This window comes from Periophthalmus magnuspinnatus, chromosome 15 (genome assembly GCF_009829125.3).
Source record: "Periophthalmus magnuspinnatus isolate fPerMag1 chromosome 15, fPerMag1.2.pri, whole genome shotgun sequence".
NCBI classification, from domain to species: domain Eukaryota; kingdom Metazoa; phylum Chordata; class Actinopteri; order Gobiiformes; family Gobiidae; genus Periophthalmus; species Periophthalmus magnuspinnatus.
Genome location: NC_047140.1, coordinates 9,501,889 through 9,518,038, shown reverse-complemented (window position 1 = coordinate 9,518,038; position 16,150 = coordinate 9,501,889). Strand labels below are relative to the sequence as shown.

General features: G+C 40.4%; 6 non-coding genes across 6 annotated transcripts; 1 reads left to right on the top strand and 5 right to left on the bottom strand.

Annotated features, from left to right (window-relative positions):
- The first annotated feature begins 152 nt into the window (after positions 1-152).
- Positions 153-244, top strand: trnar-ucu (transfer RNA arginine (anticodon UCU)). Its single transcript is given in 2 exon segments — positions 153-189; positions 209-244. It is a non-coding gene; the product is annotated as a tRNA-Arg (tRNA).
- Positions 245-875: 631 nt separating this feature from the next.
- On the bottom strand, positions 876-983 carry trnar-ucu (transfer RNA arginine (anticodon UCU)). The gene is made up of 2 exons: positions 947-983; positions 876-911 (listed from the first exon to the last, which is right to left on the bottom strand). It is a non-coding gene; the product is annotated as a tRNA-Arg (tRNA).
- Positions 984-1,255: 272 nt separating this feature from the next.
- On the bottom strand, positions 1,256-1,347 carry trnar-ucu (transfer RNA arginine (anticodon UCU)). The gene is given in 2 exon segments: positions 1,256-1,291; positions 1,311-1,347. It is a non-coding gene; the product is annotated as a tRNA-Arg (tRNA).
- Positions 1,348-1,757: 410 nt separating this feature from the next.
- trnar-ucu (transfer RNA arginine (anticodon UCU)) lies at positions 1,758-1,849 on the bottom strand. The gene is given in 2 exon segments: positions 1,758-1,793; positions 1,813-1,849. It is a non-coding gene; the product is annotated as a tRNA-Arg (tRNA).
- Positions 1,850-2,554: 705 nt separating this feature from the next.
- Positions 2,555-2,662, bottom strand: trnar-ucu (transfer RNA arginine (anticodon UCU)). The gene is made up of 2 exons: positions 2,626-2,662; positions 2,555-2,590 (listed from the first exon to the last, which is right to left on the bottom strand). It is a non-coding gene; the product is annotated as a tRNA-Arg (tRNA).
- A 410-nt stretch (positions 2,663-3,072) lies between these two features.
- trnar-ucu (transfer RNA arginine (anticodon UCU)) lies at positions 3,073-3,164 on the bottom strand. Its single transcript is given in 2 exon segments — positions 3,073-3,108; positions 3,128-3,164. It is a non-coding gene; the product is annotated as a tRNA-Arg (tRNA).
- Between the last annotated feature and the right edge of the window lie 12,986 nt (positions 3,165-16,150).

Here is a 16,150-nt window from a genome sequence, read left to right as displayed (position 1 = left end):
TTTGAAATTAGTTAGCTTGCAATGGACATTCAAAGCTTGTGGGTTCAAGTCCGACCAGGGTTGCTGTTTATGTCTCATCTACTCGAATGATTATAGACGGAAGGAGCTCCCTTATGATAAAAAAATTGCCAAAAGGTGTTTCAGTGCACAAGGGCTCTGTGGCGCAATGGATAGCGCATTGGACTTCTAGGCTCTCAATTGCAAGGACATTCAAAGGTTGTGGGTTCGAGTCCCATCAGAGTTGCTGTTTATGTTTTACCTACCCCATTGATTGCATCGATAAAAGGGAATACCTTATGATTAAAAGAAGTTGCCAAAAGTTACATTGGTCTTGTTACAAAGGTTGTGGGTTCCAGTCTAACCAGAGTCAGTGTTTATGTCTCACCTACCCCACTGACTGCATGGACAAGAGGAGAAAGGTGGCAAAATGGGGTGTAAAATGGATCTATACCCATCCAAACGGAACTTATGGAAGAGAAGGTAATTCCTGACAATAAAATAATTGCCAGACAGTCATAGAGTACGTGAGGACTCTGTGGCGCAATGGATAGCGCATTGGACTTTTAGGCTTTCGACTGCAAGGACATTCAGGAGCACTGCAATTCAAAGGTTATGGGTTTGAGTCCCATCAGACTCATTTGTTATGTCTTACGTACCCCACTGATTACATAGACGAAAGGAGATTCCTTATGATAAAAAAAGACATAAACAGCAATTCTGATGTGACTTGAACCCACAACCTTTGAACATCCTTGCTGTTGAAAGCCTAAAAGTTCAATGCGCTATCCATTGCAACACGGAGCACTCGTGTATGGAAGCACCTTTTTATCATAAGGAATCGCCTTTCACGTGTGTGGTAAGTAAGACATAAACAGCGACTCTGGTGGGACTCGAACCCACAACCTTTGAATTGCAGTGCTCCTGAAAGTTGTTGTAGTTGAAAGCCTAGAAGTCCAATGCGCTATCCATTGCGCCACAGAGCCCACAGGTACTTTGTGACTATCTGGCAATTATTTTATTGCACATTTTTGTAACTTCAATTGGGATGGGTATAGAAACATTTTGCGACCTTCCTCCTCTTGTCCATACAGTTAGTGGGGTAGGTGAGGCATAAACACTGACTCTGGTTGGACTGGAGGCAACAACATTTGAACTACCTTGTACTTGAAAGCCTAGAAGACCAATGTAAATTTTGGCAACTTCTTTTAATTTGCTTTTATTGACGCAATCAATGGGGTAGGTAAGACATAAAGAACAACTCTGATGGGACTCGAACCCACAACCTTTGAATGTCTTTGCAATTGAAAGCCTAGAAGTCCAATGCGCTATCCATTGCGCCACAGAGCCCTTGTTCACTGAAACACCTTTTGGCAATTTATTTATCATAAGGGAGCTCCTTCCATCTATGTAATCATTCGAGTAGATGAGACATAAACAGCAACCCTGGTCAGACTCGAACCCACAAGCTTTGAATGTCCATTGCAAGCTAACTAATTTCAAAGTGATTTGAACACATTTGCTTGCATATTTTTGTCACTTCAGTTTGGATGGGTATTGAACCATAAACACACCATTTTGCCACCTTTATCCTCTTGCCCATGCAGTCAGTGGGGTAGGTGAGACATAAACACTGATTCTGGTCCAACTCAAACCCACAACCTTTGTAACAAGACCAATGTAACTTTTGGCAACTTCTTTTAATCATAAGGTATTCCCTTTTATCTATGCAATCAATGGGGTAGGTAAAACATAAACAGTGACTCTGATGGGACTTGAACCCACAACCTTTGAATGTCCTTGCAATTGAGAGCCTAGAAGTCCAATGCGCTATCCATTGCGCCACAGAGCCCTTGTGCACTGAAACACCTTTTGGCAATTTATTTATCATAAGGGAGCTCCTTCCATCTATGTAATCATTCGAGTAGATGAGACATAAACAGCAACCCTGGTCGGACTTGAATCCACAAGCTTTGAATGTCCATTGCAAGCTAACTAATTTCAAAGTGATTTGAACACATTTGCTTGCGTATTTTTGTAACTTCAGTTTGGATGGGTATTGAACCATAAACACACCATTTTGCCACCTTTCTCCTCTTGTCCATGCAGTCAGTGGGGTAGGTGAGACATAAACACTGATTCTGGTCCAACTCAAACCCACAACCTTTGAATGTCCTTGCCATTAAAACTTTTTCATCATAAGGATTTTCCTTTTGTGTTTGTAATCAATGAAGTAAGACATAAACAGCAACTCTGGTGTGACTTGAACTCACAACCTTTGAATTGTCTTGTACTTGAAAGCCTAGAAGACAAATTCAACTTTTTTAATCATAAGGAATCCCTTTTTATCCATGCAATCAATGGGGTAGATGAGACATAATCAGCTACTCTGATGGGACTTGAACCCACAACCTTTGAACATCCTTGCTGTTGAAAGCCTAAAAGTCCAATGCGCTATCCATTGCAACATAGAGCACTCGTGTATGGAAGCACCTTTTGGCAAATTTTTTTCATAAGGAATCTCCTTTCACGTGTGTGGTAGGTAAGACATAAACAGCGACTCTGGTGGGACTCGAACCCACAACCTTTGAATTGCAGTGCTCCTGAAAGTTGTTGTACTTGAAAGCCTAGAAGTCCAATGCGCTATCCATTGCGCCACAGAGCCCTTGTGCACTGAAACACCTTTCGGCAATTTATCTATCATAAGGGAGCTCCTTCCATCTATGTAATCCTTCGAGTAGATGAGACATAAACAGCAACCCTGGTCGGACTCAAACCCACAAGCTTTGAATGTCCATTGCAAGCTAACTAATTTCAAAGTGATTTGAACACATTTGCTTGCATATTTTTGTCACTTCAGTTTGGATGGGTATTGAACCATAAACACACCATTTTGCCACCTTTATCCTCTTGCCCATGCAGTCAGTGGGGTAGGTGAGACATAAACACTGATTCTGGTCCAACTCAAACCCACAACCTTTGTAACAAGACCAATGTAACTTTTGGCAACTTCTTTTAATCATAAGGTATTCCCTTTTATCTATGCAATCAATGGGGTAGGTAAGACATAAAGAATGACTCTGATGGGACTCGAACCCACAACCTTTGAATGTCTTTACAATTGAAAGCCTAGAAGTCCAATGCGCTATCCATTATGCCACAGAGCCCTTGTGCACTGAAACACCTTTTGGCAATTTTTTTTATCATAAGAAATCTCCTTTCATCTACGTAATCATTCGAGTAGATGAGACATAAACAGCGACTCTAGTGGGACTTGAACCCCCAACCTTTGAATGTGCATTGCAGGTTAAATTATTTCAAAGTAAAGTGAACACATTCTCTTACATACTGTTGTAACTGATGATATTGAACCAAACTGTCCCTTTTTAAAGACAAATTCTAATATGCTGTGCTTCTCATTTAGATATTAGTTTTCTTCACAATAAGTTTCACTGTCTCAGTTCACTGCCCTAATATTAAAGCGACCTCAGCACTTTGCATTATGGGAAACAGGATGACGTCAAGACCATTCAGACCATTCTGTTAATGCAAGTTTAAAATTTGTAAGGAATTGGAATGAATCCCACAATGTTTTTGTGCAATGTAGAGGTTGTTTGACAGAGCGTTTTGTGTCTTGCTGTGGTCAATAGAGCTGAGTCAGTGTACATTACTGAGCACTTACCTGGGGCTTGGAGCTGATGAGCAGAAAGTAACAGTAACAGTTTGCCCCTGGGAGAGTACGAAAGCTGAGGCAGGGCTGATCAAGTTAAAATTGGACTCTAGTTGGAAGTCCACACCTGTTGTACTATCCACCATGCACTCCAAAACTATTCTTTGAGAAAATTTGAGCTAAAGGCTAAACTGGTGGTAAGTGTAAAAGGGTCGATTAGTAGATCATTTATCCCAGGCAGAGGGAAAAGCAGTTGTAACTGAAGTCTACATTACTCCAGATGTAACTGCAATGCGTGTCCAGTATGTACTTTCAGCAGGTAACTTGCTGATTGCCTGTTACATCAACAATTACAAGGCTCTGCTGTCACTCAAAATATCTCTTACATTCAGCCTAAACGTGTCGGCCTGTCACGATCACAAATGATGATACACGTTAGAAACAATATAATGCCACTGACAAATAACTATTCCAAATATACAGTATCGTTAAAAGTTAGGTAAAGGTTAGGTAGTTTGTATCTGTAAAAATTATAGAAGTGATTTATTCAACCCTTAAAAGTTCAAATCTAATTGTAGTCGTTAATAGTTGCTAAAAGTTATTTTTCATGGCCCATGCTACTATCAACAGAGGGGCACATAAATGTACATCATCACTTGGAAATGCAACCTTGCTTTGAGTTTTTTTCTTAACATTTCAACACTCCCACTTCACCGCAAAAAGGTTCTGGGTTTGACTCCCGCTATGGCCTTTCTGTGTATAGTTTGCACGTTTCTCACTGTGTTTGAGTGAGTTTTTTTGGTTGGTCAACCCAAAACATGCACAATACACCAAATCCTTCAGTTAGCTCAAGATCTGGAGGTCCCCAATTGTAGTCTGACATCAGTTCGCTGTTCCTGAAGGATGGGTCAAATGCAGAATTTCCTGCACAAGGGATTAATAAAGTACATTTTAAAACATAAAATACAAAGGTGACCAAAAGCGTGTGAACAAAGGCTTGTAATGTTAATTTTCAGTGTTGTGTAGTGAATCAGTGTGTAATTATTAGTCAAAACATGTGTCAGTGCATGATCCACTGGCACACACTGATAACCTTTTTTACACTCTTTCTGTTTGTTAAGTCTTGCAGCTGCGTGCTCTAGTTTCCTCCCTGCACACAAGAGGCAGACTCTCCCCAGCACACCACACGCCTACATTTGCATACGCTGCTTCACATTGTGCGTATTACCTAGTGTTTGTGGGTGTTAGCGGCTGAAGCTTGATTACGGCGCGTCTGACGAGCACCCCCAAAAACACTCATGTATTGGGCTCATTCACACATGCTGATTAATGGGTCGTGACTGTGCAGCGTTGTAGCTGAGGAACTTGAGAAACTGATTGCCGCGCTCCGAAAAACAGCAACTCATCCTTAAAGAGGGAATATTACACTTCTATGGGGAATTAATTGGTAACACATAACCAGTGGCGACTGGTGGTCTTTCAAATAGGGAGCCATTAGATTTTATTTTTATGTTGATTGATTGTAGCAAAAGAAAAATATAAAATCTGTCAACTGGACATGACTTTTTAGGAGTGAAGACGTTGCGCTGCTCATCTGAGCCGCTTCTTCAGTTCTGGTCAGATTGCTGGTGGACACTACCTTGTATCTGTCTGAAGGGAGGGGCTAACTACACTGAAACTCAAAACAGCTATTTTTTATAGTTTCTGTTTGTAGCCTTGGTCTATTGTGCTACCCTAACTGTGCACTGTGCCTGAGTCCTACTTAGCAAAATCATTCAGTCCCCTAATGAGTGATTTCACACCTATTAGCATCGTGGCTAGCCCTATTGTTTTATTTGTTTTGCTTTGGGTCTAAGAATTGAGTTATAGATAATGGATAGATGATGTCTAAGGCCCCCATTCCTGTTCAAATAAGGAATGTCTGTCCTAACAAAAATAGCTTCTTTAACTCCCCTCTCAAACCATTTATTTTCTTTGGCAAAGATCTGTACCTGTAAAGACAGAAACTGACTCCAGTCATTATAGTGAAGAATGGAGTGAGAGAGAATAAGAGAATGTACCAACACCGGCGGGAGAGCTCCTCTGGACCCCAGTCTGCTGTGCATCTCCATCTCAAAGCCACTAACCACTCCTTTGAAGATAGTGAAGTTCAGATCTTAGCCAAAGAATTGGTTTGAGAGGGAAGTTAAAAAGGCTATTTTTGTTGGGAAAGACAATCCTTCCTTGAACAGGATGAGAGCTGCCAGTCAGCACCAGTCCTCTGAGCGTTTGACCCGCCCCCACCCCACTCACATCTGGACGGGACACACAGGTATGGACACAGTTTGATTAAGATTACCATGTTCACTTTTATTGCTTTGATAATGTCATATTTGCAGAAAACAACATATTACATTTTTTAATTAGTTTGCTTTTGCTTTTGATGCTCTGAGTCCCTCCTTTCCTTGCTCCCTGTGCTAAGTCACTCCCCCTTCAGAGCGCACCACAGCACATCCCACCAATGAAACTACTCCACATTGCATCAGGTTTATGAAGCTGTAGTGCAGGGGTCGGCAACTTCGCTTGGCTTCGGGCCAATTTTTTTCAGCGCCCACAGGTGGCGGGCCAGATGGTAAAGGTATTGGCTTACATATATTTATAAATACATAAATATGAATTACATGCATTTTAACTCACCTAAAACAGCCAATTAAAAAATCCTCGGGCAAAAGCTTTTGCTCCTTTTATTATGGTTTTGGTAAGAATTATGCCTTTGTTGAACATGGTAATATGGATACTAAAGGCGCACAGTATCAGGTAGAGCTATGAAAAACTTTTCACTTTAAGGTTTTACCTCATTTATTCAGGTCTTTGTCTCATGATATTAATTGAAACTAATACTTTTGTGGTTAAAATGTGCGGATTTAAACAAGGATAAAATCTTTCTAAGACGGTTACTTGAACCAGGAAGCTGTGTAATTATTGCTTATCGTCAAATCTCTCCATCAAAATTCTTTTCTCACGCTGTCTTCTTGTGACCATCGCTGCGATTTAGCTCTGCCTCGAAGGTTAAACTACGACAGGCTTTTAGTCGTGCGTAATACCGCACTAACGGCTTCCTTACTCCGCATTTGGTGCCGTAATGACCTGCACCTTTACGCACGACTGTGGGAGAGCTGTAGGACTTGGATGATGCCAAGTGCAGCAAGGATCGTGATAAAATCACAACGTAAATGAAAAATGTTTAAAATTGACATGGCTAAGTGGATTTATGTTGTGTCAAACATGAGCAAAGGTCGGGAACAATAAAACCTGACATGCGGACAAAAAGCAAGTCCCCACCCCGGTTAAAAGAACTGAGTATTTTGACAGTTTTGTGATTAAGTGATTTATTTTAATAAAATGGGGAATTTTGAATAACTAACCACAGAAGTGCAAGAAGGCTGTAGCGTAACGGGTACACATTCCTTGAGCTGCGCGCAGTCTGCACACTTGCCTCACCAGATGTCCAAAAACAGTTAGCCACGATTTTGACTGGTGAAGGTGTATGTACACACCAGTTCATTGTTTGCTTTTAATGTTGTGTTACGTGCACATCATGGGCAGTGGAATGCCCGTAGCAGTGCCCACATAACTTGGTATTTGTCGTAACGGTGGGTGTAGCGGACCAAAGGATGCAGACTCGGGGAATATTTACAGTATTTATTAAAGAAGTGACAAATGATGCAGTTCGAGGGTTGATCCGGCGGTGAGCAGGAGGTGAGGCACGGACCAGGATCCAGGAGCGGAACGTGGAGCGCAGCGGAGATGACGATGCGGGCAGCACCAGGGCAGGACGCAGAGTGCTAACCGGGGTCGCGGAATGCAGAGATAAAACAGACAGTACCAGGGCTGGGAAGCAGGGTCGGAGCTGAGCTGGGAGCGCTGGAGCTGAGACGGTCCAGCAAGCTGGGTGGAGACGCACATACGATCCGGCACCGAACGGGATGAGGCTGAAACGAAGATGAACCGGCACTGAACAGGGTGTAGAAACGCAGATGATCTCGCCCTGAGGGTCTGGTCCTGCCTCCTCTTATACACAGTAGGTGGTGGTGATCGCGCTGATGAGCTGCAGGTGCGCGCAGGAGGAGCCAGGAGCTCAGCCCAGCTCGGCAGGTGAGGGAGGGAACGAGCAGGACAGGAGGAAAAACGTGGAGCAGACGGAGCGGATCATGACAGTATTAAAGAATCAATGCCGGAAGAAAGTCCAAAATCCTCTGGCGGGCCAAAATAAATTGGCAAAGGGCCAACATTTTCCCGCGGGCCGGACGTTGCCGACCACTGCTGTAGTGTAATGTTTTGCATCCTGCTCTAATATGAAAACAGGCCGTGTGGGAGAGTTACAGAGTGCTTCCTGGTTACGTTGGCTTGTGGGCAGAGCTTTGTACAAGAGGCATTGACTTATACTGCAACCAGAAGGAGGAGTTTGAGAGAGATCACCAGATTATTCAAACATCCATGGATGACATATAAACCTACTTTATGCATGTTTTTGCTGAGGTAACAGAGTTGATTTTGCATAATGGCCTCTGTTTAAAAGTTGTGGAGGGCACACATTATGCACTGGAGGATCAGAGAGCACAGACTACAAAGGCACAGGCTGTAATTGCTCAGCGTGGGGGTGGCCTCGGCATATTTCTGCTGTTCAGTGTCGTCCCAACAGCACACCAGGAGAGCGGGTGATCCGACGCCTTTTTATCTGCACACGTTCCCTATATTTGAATTGGTCTGATCTTTCTCTGTGTGGTTCAGAAGAAAAAGCAAATGGACTTTGGCGTACTATTCACAAAGAAACAGCGTTAACTTTTAATGGCTAACATGAAAAATAATTGAACATCCAAAGAGAAAAGATGAAATGCATATGACAGGTTTTCATGTTTTACTAATTACTACTTTGTTTGATGGGACAGTACATCGAGTGAAGGTTTGTGAAGAGAAAGAGCTCAAAAGCTCAAAAATGTAACTTTATTCCTGTTTCCAGATGCACTTTCTTTATCAATGACCCGTTTTCTGTACACATTTGAATGTAGACAGACTAATAATAAAGAGTTACTCAAACATGTGTGAATGACAAAACACAACTCTGGGTATGTTTTCAATGAGGTAACAGCATTATAACATGGCTTAAAATTAACAAGAGTCAAATTTGCATAATACAGAAGCTTTAAACTGTAATAATAATATATGTATGTTTTGTTTCCAAGCCACTCTACTAATGAAGATTAGATAGCACTTGTGTGTGTCTTTGTGTCTCTGGGCAAGTTATTTTTTGGCCAATATCTTTTGTTTTTATCCTGAACTACAAGCATTGTGCAGTGCAACACTTTGTTTGTTTAGCTAGCTGGGCTTCTCCTGAGGATTTTGGGCAAACAACAGCCAGCATGATGGGATTATTTTGGTTTTTCCATCACCTGTGTCCACTCCGGTCCAGAGCAGGTATGAAAATCCATGTCATGTGGGTTTTTTATATTCCCGTCATGAGTTTATGTGGCTAAATGTGTTCCCACCTTCAAAAAAGTGCTTTAATTATTATGATTTTAAATCTAAAGCGAATAAACATTTATGCAAATTAAGGGTTCTTAAAGTGATATTTTGCATTCCCACCTCCTGTTACTTATCACTTTAATGTGTATTTAAAATAAGACGATGGAAATGCAACTTATGTCATCAAGATACAAATATCTAAAATGCATGGACAAATGTGACGTTTGATTATTCATTTAAGAAAATAATAAGTGTTTTCAGACTTTCTGTGTAAAGTAAACAAGCTTTGGCTCTTGTTGTGTTTCTTCTCTACTCAGGATGCCAAGTCATTTTAACTGTAGTGAACCATTTTGTACATTTTTTGCCAAATAAAAAAAAAAACAATGAACTTTTATAAATAAAGGACATTTCTTGTAAGGCAAAAGTGTCTTCCTGTGATGTCAGTCTTTTTATTCCCAATCACCCCTACAGGAGCAAGCAGCTGCAGAAAGCCAACATGACCAGAATTCACAAACTAGGAACTTTCTTTGGTGTTGTGCAACATTAAACAAAGAATAAAAATATAAACTATGATACAATAAAAATAAGGCCATACATAAAAAATACCACTGCATTATAAATATAAAGTGAGCATGGGTGTGAAGTGATTCCTTCGAGTTCTGTATTATTTTGCTATTTTGTCCCTAAATTAAGATATGATTCATAATAGATCAATCAGGCCCTTCTGTCCAAGAGTCTTCAGTGACATGTCTACTTCTGGGGTTGGTATGATCCATCAGTCCACATGTGTGTACCTGCTTCCACCTCTACCCAGGTTCTGCATCTCTCTGACCATTTTAAATATAAAGGGTTCACTTCATCCCTCATTTCCTCACATATTTCAACTTAGACTGTTAAAATGAAAGCAGGATTTCTTAACCTTTTTGACCTTACAAACCTACAAAGTCACCTTTGACTACCATACTGTCATGTACTAACACTATGTGCTGTATGTCTCCATACATCACTCACGGTCTTCTTCATCTTTGCAGGTGGCATTGTGTAGAGCCATTTAACTTCAACTTACGATGTACTTTATATAACCATAGGCATCACTGAAGTCAGTTTACCTGCTTTTTGCTCTGTCCATGAGCTGCACTGTACATAACCATAGAGATAGTCATAATAGTTTTGTAGCTTTATAGCTTTAAGCCTGACACACACTACAGCATCATTTGCCTGATTTAGTTCCTGATTTCCTTCTGTTTGACTCTGGATCTTCACGTGTGATTTTTAATCGGTTGTGCTCCTCATGTGTGGGCTGTCAGTGTGATTCTGAGTTGTTCGGTCATATTGATTTTATGTCTGTTTTTAAATCTTTTAAAAGTGATTTTTCTTGACTTTGTTTCTCTCTCTCTCATTTGAAGTTTTTAATTCCTCCATTATGGGACAAATAGATGTTTTCTCTCATGTCTCATATGATAAGTGTGAAATTGTGGTTCATGGGTCTAAATGGACGCACTTAAAGTTTTACTCTATTTCTCACATCTCATAATTACACATTTATGATCACAGTGTAGGACTGCACATCGCTGGATGAAGCTGCACAAAAGGTTTTAATGGATCCCAAAGAGAGATCTGTTACATGCGTAAATGTAGTGTGTGGTGACGCAACGCATTTTAGCTGAAAATGTGTTCAGACAGTAAGCTAACAAATGCTATACTATGCTAATCGTAGCTCAAAAGGTCAACACTCCAGACATGGCCTGAGATATTTCCGGCAGTTTGGGGAAATACACATTCATTTGATCATGTCTCGCATTTACCCAGACTGCAGCCTGTTCATTTTGAACCATAGACTGCATGAAGAAATGGACTAAGTGAGTGTGACGTGACCCATAGCGTTCAGCTCCAGTCGAATGAAGCTCATCGAGGTTAGCAGTTATAGGAGACAATTTGGAGCTAAGTTCTATATTTTAAATTCTTGCCATGAGTGTCATAGCAACCAAAGATCTACAGAAATCTACAGACGCATTAGTTCATCAGCTGTTTGGGCGTTCAATTCTGTAAACAAAAGGTCGATTAACCAAGAAAAAGATTCATTCTGGATTCTACCTGCTGTTTATGATCAGCCACATTCAGGTACATGTCTCATTGTGCACAGCCCCTCCCATCATCATGCAGCCTAAGCATTGGCCTAAACAGCCTTTGCCACAGGTCGTGTCTGAAGACACTGTGTCATTCATTCACCAGTGTAGAGCCGCACTGGAGGCATGGTTGGTGAAATGTCTTGCCTGAGGACACAACAACAGGATGCACTAAAGCCCCTGTCTCCCAAACAAATTACTACTATCTTCTTAGGTGCAGACTACACAAGTTAGCCTCCCAAACCTAGATATTTGTATCAGTCATGTCTGTTTGTCAATCTACATATGCTTTTCTGTGTAAATAACACATTCTATTTGGTTAAATGGGTTTGTAGAATATGCCACATTGCTGAGCCCCACCCCCTCCATCCTCCAGTCTCAGTCACAGCGTGAAGACAGATGTAAGTTTACTGCATGCTCCTCTGTTGCCTTGCCTTAAGTATTCATTTCAATTCAACTTTAAACAGCAGCTGGTTACGTACTGCTGTTAACACTGTTGCCTTCGCTGGATGAGTGAATCACCTGCGAACGAGCCACGTAATTATGTTCATGATCGTTCATAATAAATGTTTTGTTCTAATGTGGGCTATGTGTACATTTGTGTGCAGATTATAAACTTATGAATATGATTAATCACCAGCTAATTAGTCACACATTTATTTAAAGTTCTCCTGCCTTTATTGAACACAAGTAACATGATCATGAAGTGAAACTAAAGTGAAAGTTTTCTTGATGACAGTGCATAGGCTTATCACAGTCCTATTTATAATGATTCGGCCTAAATCAAAGTTGTTGTTGTGCTGCAGGTGGAGTCCTAAAGCGTTGGGGCTGTGTAGAATCCATAAATGTGATCACACTTTAGCAAAGTCCAATACATTAAAATGCACTAGAAAATAGGACAAATGTCTATAATATAATATTATACAGATACATTTAGTGCAGATATTGACAGCTGTAATTTATGTTGTGGCATGTGAATAATTACTTGAACCCGAGTGGCACTGAAGTGGAAAAGCCTCATGTTAGATTTTGTTTTACGGCTCCCTGAAGTTTGGATCCGGCTCTGACCAGGCCCTACCCTGACCCAGCTTCAGAGATCAGACAAGATTGTGCATTCTCATCTAGAGCAATACATTACATTTTTGTTCACTACAGGTAAAAAGAAGTATTTGATCTAATCTTAAAATATACATACTTACATTTCTAAAGCTAAAACTTGCTTGCCAAAACAAACCCTTTCCTGTTTAGTTTTAACTGGGAGTTGATTTAAATGCACTCTGTCATTTCAGAGCATTAGAAATCCCATTTATCATTTTCTGCCCTTTCTTTTAGGTATTTAAATGAGCCTCTTGAAGTAAATGAGGACAGTAATGACTTGAGCCAGTTCAAATCTCTGCGGCCTGATTCCCTATGGCCACACATGTACAACCCCCCGACGCTGGGGGCCATCTTAATAGACCAAAGCTTCATTTAGAGTGACTTTCCTGTAATTGGAATTTTGAGTTTTTAATCAAATTCTTAGAGTATTATTATAGTTCTTTATAATTTGGTTGGGTCCTTGGGCATAAGTCAAAAAAAAAAAATCTTTTTTTTTTTTTTTTTCCAATATTCTGTGATTTCTGTACTTGGTGAGGCAGGTTTATGTGTCTATATTATGGTGGACTGAGCAGATGTAGCATATAGTGTAATGTTACATTTATTCATTCACTTTTATACTTACCATTTAAGACTTTTTGATGAAATTGTACTTGTCAGGATAGTTATCAGATGCCATACTTTTACTCCTATTTGAGTAATGTATTTTACAAAGTAACAAAACTTTACATACAACACATTTTGTTTATTCTTCACACTCTAAGTAATTTTTGCTCTTTGTTATTATAATGTGTAAGCTACTGTGTAATTGAAACAGGTCCATTGGCTGAGAGTGGGAGCGCTGGAGAAAAACAGAGCTGCATGTTTTTAGCATCTCTGTGTGTTTGTTTTCTCTCAACTGGATTTAACAAACCAGGTAAAAGTGTGTGCTGCCTCCAGTGCACTGTTGATTACACATCCAGACCACAGGGGTGAAAGAAATAGCATATATGATGCTACACATTCATTTAGCCAAAAACAATGATGTTTTAATATCAAAGCACATCAACTGGCTGCTGTGACTGGCTTAAACTCAGTTGAGAGTCCCTCCTTTTCTCAAATAAGCTGACTTCATTAGCACTGTAATATCAGTCTGTTTTTTGCCAAGTTATAATATGTCTCTTTAAATACAAATCAAAGACAAGCTACATAAAGTGCAGCCCCTCCCAGACGGTCCACACACTCGCCTGTCTGTTCTCGCTCCCTTTTTCAGCCTGACTTCTCTTGAGCTCTTGATGGGCACAAATTTAGGGTTCTCCTCATTTCCATAGGCACAGTATGAGTCAGAACGATATATAGTGTTTCCCCTGTCTAAAATGATCCACACTGCCCTGGTCTGAAGCAGACCAATAGAAGTACTTCTACCTTACATGGGAGTCTGACATAATTAGAACCTGGGACCAGCTCGTTGGGGGGCAGGACTGGATACACCTCCACGCACTCATTTGAGGACCAGCAGCACACTAGTAGAGGTGCACACAACACTGACTTGATCTTGATGATGTCAACTTACCCGTTACTACCGAGGGTCCCCCAAATGGGGGACTTTGGGAAATGTATTTTTGTTTAGCCATGAGCCAACACATTAATCACGGAGAATACATTAATGTGGCACATCAAATTAAACAGCACCGCTAGCGCTACAAGGCTATGTAAACTATTTTCACCGTCCACAAACACAACTCAGATGACACCCAAGAGAACACCACAAAACTAAATCCTCCAAACTTAATTTGGCCAAACCACTCGCCGCATTTACGGCTCCACAACAGCTGTACTTCACGCTAGCCACACAAAGAAAGCCTCAAAAGAAAGCAGAGACTCTACCGGATCCAAAGATATAAGCCCCAGCACTGTACACCAAAGCATCGCGGAGATATAAGCCAGCGCATCAGATCACAAAACATTGCTTTTCAAAACCACATTAGTAAAAATTGTCTTACCTTTGTCTTCTTGTCGTGAAAAGTTTATTCCATTAGTAAATAAACGCTATTTCCTGTTAGCCCCGGCTGTTGTCCGTCACTTCCGCCACTCTGAGCGGTACAATAGTGATATATAGGTCATACCAAGCGCTTACTGTAAACCAATGGAGGAGCGTGGCACTTTCACATGGCTGTCTTTTTCCCCTTCTGGTTGGCTGGCTGTGTTGTCAATCTTGTATTGCAAGTCATAGCCTTATTCTATTGGCTTTTACGATTCCAGAGAGGTGTCACTCATGCATATTGACCAATCCGCTGGGGAGTAAAGTCCTCGCGTACAGTAAGCACGCTTGTGTGCGTAACAGCGCCTTGACGCACAGGACACAGAGCGCACCGGACAAACTTAGATTTGCTTTTTTCACTAAATTCATCTCTAAAAAAATCATTCAAATGCTTTATGCGGTCATTTTATTTGTAGGGGAAACATTTATATACACATATATTTATTATAATTATTAATTAATAATTATTAATTTAATACAAAAAAAATTAAAATGCCAAAAAATGTTTTCTTTAGGTCTACTGAACACCATTAGTGATATAAAAATGAAATATATAACTTTTACATGACAGAAATGCAAATGGCACTATGTGTGCCAAATGGTGCCAAATGGTGCCAAAATGGACACCTCGCCTGACATTCCTGTATTAAAATCTCTCTTTTTTTGATCTGCTTCATCTAATCAGTTTCAACCTTTGCAGAGATAATGTTCACATGTTTGGTTTCTATTTTATGAAATAAAAAGGCTATGTTAGCAACATTCCAAAGAGTTATTCATCATAAAACATGTTTTTTTTAGGCGAGGCTAAAAATCTAAATTTTTGCTGTGTTTCATCCTAATTTTCTCTTTATCAGTAACACATACATAGATAAATGACATACCAAATTATTCTGCCCAATGATCCCTTTACAATGGCACAAAAATCATTGAAATCCACCTTGGGGTTGCTGAAATAGACCAGTTTATATATGGATATACATTTTTGGAAAATTTGTCTTCAAAATAGGCTTAGGTAGTAACGGGTTAAATGCTGAGCCAATATGCTTCACAAAACAGCCCTAGCCAGCTGCTTACTGTTTATCGATTCACGCCACTACTGTCAAGATAAAAAAATAAATAAATTTACAGTGCATACTGCAACTAGCACTAGCAAACCCCAATGCATTAAATAAAGAGGGATTAAAACACAGCGTAGGTGTAGTTTAGTGTTTATGCTAGCTTTAGCCTCGTCTTACAGTGCCACAAACTTGGAATACTAAATGTCTTTTTGTGATTCACTGAGATCAGCCTTATGAGAGTATAATTCAGGTACAATTTAGATTATATTTATTAAGTCAGTATTAGTTGAGGTGACGTCAGTGTCTCACGTAGCAGAGCTCTTCCCCTGGACACGGAGCCATACCTGGAGCATGGAAACACAACTTGGCTGGAGGGAGCTGCACCAAACAGACCTGCTCCAAAGTGGCCCCAAGCGAACCATGCCTCACTGACAAAGAGTCTTAATGGCAGAAAAGAACAGAAGCATTTATCACTTCTTACCTCTCCCTCTAACATAGAGACTCCATTACATCCACTCCTGCTTTGTGAGAGAGGACAGAGAAACACACAATATCTCTCCCATTTTGTGATCTGTCATAGATAATGAGCCATAATGTGTGGAAAATAGCCCTCAAAAACAGGCCAATATATACAAATAAACTATGTAGGTCTTAGCTTCTCTAAGTGAACTCTAAAATGACT